This window comes from Rutidosis leptorrhynchoides, chromosome 1, assembly GCF_046630445.1.
Source record: "Rutidosis leptorrhynchoides isolate AG116_Rl617_1_P2 chromosome 1, CSIRO_AGI_Rlap_v1, whole genome shotgun sequence".
NCBI classification, from domain to species: Eukaryota; Viridiplantae; Streptophyta; class Magnoliopsida; order Asterales; family Asteraceae; genus Rutidosis; species Rutidosis leptorrhynchoides.
Window position 1 is genome coordinate 79,235,023 of NC_092333.1, and position 4,798 is coordinate 79,239,820.

General features: G+C 33.1%; 1 long non-coding RNA gene across 1 annotated transcript; it reads right to left on the reverse strand.

The window, feature by feature from the left end:
• Positions 1-210: 210 nt before the first annotated feature.
• Positions 211-2,932, reverse strand: LOC139861945 (uncharacterized). The gene is made up of 3 exons (XR_011764020.1): positions 2,676-2,932; positions 1,432-1,639; positions 211-609 (listed from the first exon to the last, which is right to left on the reverse strand). It is a non-coding gene; the product is annotated as an uncharacterized lncRNA (long non-coding RNA).
• Positions 2,933-4,798: the final 1,866 nt, after the last annotated feature.

Genomic DNA, 4,798 nt, shown 5'->3' on the forward strand with positions numbered 1-4,798 from the left:
GACACCAAAGTATGTTGCACCCATTGCAAGAGTTCACTAACTCCTGTATGAAAAACCTAACAGTAAGGTAGATAAGACATTATCAGGGATGATACAAAAATATAGAAATATGCACATTATAAAATATCTAATAGTGCTGGAATAAAGACATTATCAGTACAGTATTTCAGTGCATGCATTATCAGTTGAAAAAAATAATTAAATCATGTAGCTCAGATAATCTAAAATAAGTATGTTGTGTTGGTCATAAATATACAGTCCACTGATTTAGGAGTAGAGAAATTAGTCAAAATATCGGACTACACAACTATTTTACAACATGGTATTCAGGAAAATTCCATACCCCTTCACACATCTGAATTCCTTTTCGTGTGGGCCGACGGTGAATTTGAAGTTATTAAATCGCTCACGCAGAGTTGTAATTATGTACAGTCACGATGAAGTGACAATAGAGTCGTAATTTTTTCAGCAATCAGAGCAAAAAGTCTTCACAAACAACCATATATTGGACGTCGAATAACGTTTTGTTACAACAAAAATTCAATGAAAGACCTCGTCAGCATTTTAGAGGACAAACCTCATCCTCGAGTACACTTCTGAATTTGTTTACTGCATACATCAAGTGAGGCAAATAGAATGATCAAGGTCATAATACATTTTACACAATCAATAAACCAACAAATTTAAGCAAGTAAAGGCTAAATTTGATGAAAAACACGTCTACAATGTACATAGTGCTTTTATGTGTAAGTCATTAGGTAACATGGTAACTTATGAGATACAAATTAAAAGTGTGTACTCAAATTGTCAATTGTCAGATAGCTACGAACTACTCTAAGCTAGTTCGACACTTTAGCCAATTCGCCAACCCACCAAGTTGAATGCTTTTTGCTTTGAACTTTATAGTTATAGTTATTAAAAGATTTTGTTATCAAAAGATTTAGTTATTACTAACAATGGTTTAACAACGTTAAAACCCAATGGTATAAAAAAAAGTTAAGGGATCCGTTGTAATCATCGTAGTAATAAGTAGTGATGTTCAAGTATCAATGAAAAGAAGTAAATTAAACCAGAATGTATCAGTCACACTTGCTCATAGAAACTCACATACAACACAATTTATTTAGTACTACAAGTCGCTTTGTGTCATGACCTAATTTCAGAGCATTCTCTTCATTCTTAAAACTCACTTAAGTTCTGAAGTTGAGTGATGATGATAATTTATTGTCCTATTTAGTTCGTTCTACTTACATTACTGAAACCTATTTTCAGAGGTATCACTCACAACGATTCAAAGGGATTTTGTTAAATCAATAATCAACATATATATAACACACTTGACCCGTTTAACCGCTTGACCCGCCCATTTTGCAACCTACAAAACATAAAAAAATGTAAACCAACACAACATATAAATGAATTGAACCTTACCTACCATTGAGTTCAAAGGAAGATCTTCAAGTTTATTTGTAAGATAAGCCTGTAGATTACCGATGCCAAAATGGTCACAGAGGAAGGTAAGTATAGTAGACACGTCTGATTCGATTACTGATACCATATCTGAAAAATGTAAATACTCAAGCAACTCGTTAGAATTGTCGACGACTCCGATTTATCCAGTTTTTGGTTTGTTGTTTCACTGCCAAGCAAAATATGAAGACGGTGATACGTTTGCAAGTATAAAACAGTTAGTACAAAATTATTATTCCAAACAAAGCTCTATGTAAACAAAATCGAGAATAAAAATGCACCTGAGCTATGTGAATTAGCGACATCTAAAAACAATTGCATATTTTAAGTTTCTAATAATCAATTATAAATAGATGGTTAACACGTGGAAGTACTTAATTTGGGTGATTAGTGATTTGACACGTCATGCATAATTCACATGCTTTATGTATGTTATATTGGTATAGATTTCTTAAATCCAACATTCTCAATTCATATTACCAATCTACTATACATCATACCATGATGATAACCTGTACAGTTTATGCCAATAAATCATTTTGGTAATCAAATCCAAATCATGTTTAATCTCAAATGTCGTTCTGATCATTGAATTCTTTTGACTACCATTAAACTCTATATACAATTAACGCAGTCTTATTCAGCCCGCATAACTTGCCCCACTACAAATAATACTTCTCTGAATCAATATATAAGACTCATATACTGACTTGGAGTTTAATAACATAATGACTTCTCTGAATCAGTAACAAAAATATCAATATATAAGAGTCATATATCAATCAGATCTCACAGAATATTATGGTTATAAGCTCAAACATAAAACTAAGATTTCCCATTGATTCAAACATTTACGTAACCAGTTGAAGTGGAATAAAAATTTGTCATTCAATAAATATATACATATGTATCAAACATACTGTATCCAAATTAAATTGCAGGCAACAATATTGGGTTAGGTGTATCGTTAAATTTGGAACGGTTTTTCTTTACTGAAACCATGTAAATCTTAAGTACCACAAAATTGATACAAAATGATAAACATATACACATGTTAAACACAGAATTGATGCAAACAACATATACAAAACGCAATTCAAATTCATCAATTATATTATAAACCTTATATAGAGAAACACAATTCAAAATACACAGATCAATTGATCGTATAAATATAAATCAAAAGATATAATCATCTGAAATACCTTGTAATACATAGAGATTACGGATATGCTTCTCGATCCGAATCGTGATGCATAAATCAAAACCATGATAATAGTTTGAGTCACACAAAAAAGTAGTTATCAAATCCGATTGAACTATTAGTAGCCGATTGTCTAATAGGTGACGACTGTACCTAAAATATAGATAGATGATTTGAAAAATGGATGAATTATATTTGTGAAGGGATCATTTGAATAGCTGGTGAGATATGAATAACAAATTCTTAGATAGAAAGTTATAAAGCTACGACAGTTTTTTCTAGGGTTTGTGATTATAGGATTACACGTGTATTTTTAGCGTAAATTAGTGATTAATTAGTTTTTAATCTTGTAATTACATGTAGGATTATAGGTTAACAAGCATTAAGAGGCTGCCACGTGGCAGGTAATCCTCACGCTTTATAAAGGTTAATGAATAGCTGGTGAGATATGAATAACAAATTCTTAGAGAGAAAGTTATAAAGCTACGACAGTTTTTTCTAGGGTTTGTGATTATAGGATTACACGTGTATTTTTAGCGTAAATTAGTGATTAATTAGTTTTTAATCTTGTAATTACATGTAGGATTATAGGTTAAGAAGCATTAAGAGGCTGCCACGTGGCAGGTAATCCTCACGCTTTATAAAGGTTAATGATGATAATGAATGAATGAATGAATGAATGATAATAATGATATAATAGAGTAATAAGCATAAACGCCTCCTCTATAGTCATTTTACTAAGAAATTATATTATCATTGAAAACATAATAATTCTTTATTTTTAATACACACCAAAACTGTTCCTGAAAGAAACTTGAACAAATACTATTTGAAGTCAACCCAATATGTGCCATAAAAGTACCAATTTAACCGTTACTCGCCCCGTACAAACTGCCCATTTGGCCACCTATATGGCTGATAACTAGAAGAAAGAGAATTAAAATAAAGCATCATTGAGCCTTACGTGTTCTTATTACATACGCATTATGTTATGACAATTTGTCCAACGCACTCACACTAGCGAAAGCGAGGATATAATTTGTTTGAGACAAACTTGCGAGAAATAATAGAAAGCAAATAAAGTAACTGATAACACGACGATTTAACGTGGTTCGGCAAAACCCTGTCTACGTCCACCCCAAGAGTTCCCTTTATTCTTATAATATAAAAGAACCCGATACAAGAAAAAGTACACTATAAGTTAAACCAAAACCCAAGCCCCTTAGATTTTAGTATAAAATCTAAGTTTTCCGTACACTATTTTACAATCCTTACAAGAATAAACTCTCGGCCTCACAAATAAACACACTCCGTTGATAAACCTATCAACTATGTTTTTCTTTCTCTTTGCGATACTCTAAAATGAAATCCATGCACTTCCTTTTATAGTTGAACTTGTATGTTAGGAAGAAGACTTCAAATTGCCTACTCTTTTCATTTATCATTTGTTTAAAACAAGTTGTAAACGAGTTGTAAACGAGTTGTTAACAACTTGTAAGTTCTAGTGCATTCTTATTTGACCATGCACAAGACAAATTCAATTTGATGTCTTCATCATGCAAAAGATAATTTGTATTTGTCATGATTTGGACCATTGTCCAACAATCTCCACCTTGACGAACATTTATCTTCTTCGTCACTGAAAATACTATCACCTAGTACTTTCACCATTGGCCTCCGTTATCACCGCTGCACACACCTTGAATCATCTCGGTCCTGAACCTGATTCAAATAAAACGGCCAATAAACATGTGCAGCTGACCCTGTCAACTTACATAGTTGACTCCGGAGAGGAGTCTCGAATCACTTCTCCCACAGTAGAATTCTCCTTCTCACCATCGCCTAACTTGATCAAACATGTCGTCACATGTTCCCGATCAATTTCCCGTGTGCATACCTTCAAAACCTTCGAGACACGAGTACATCTTGTACTCGCCACCAGACGATATAAACCTTCATACTTCTCTCCAATCATCAGGACCTTCACGCCACGTGTGATTTTCATAACTCCACCTACGGCCGAATATCCGTATCCTTGAGAATCTAATTGGCTTAAGGAAATTAGATTTTTGTACATCTTTGGTGTGTACGCCACACCACTAAGAGTGTAAGCAGCTCCGTGAA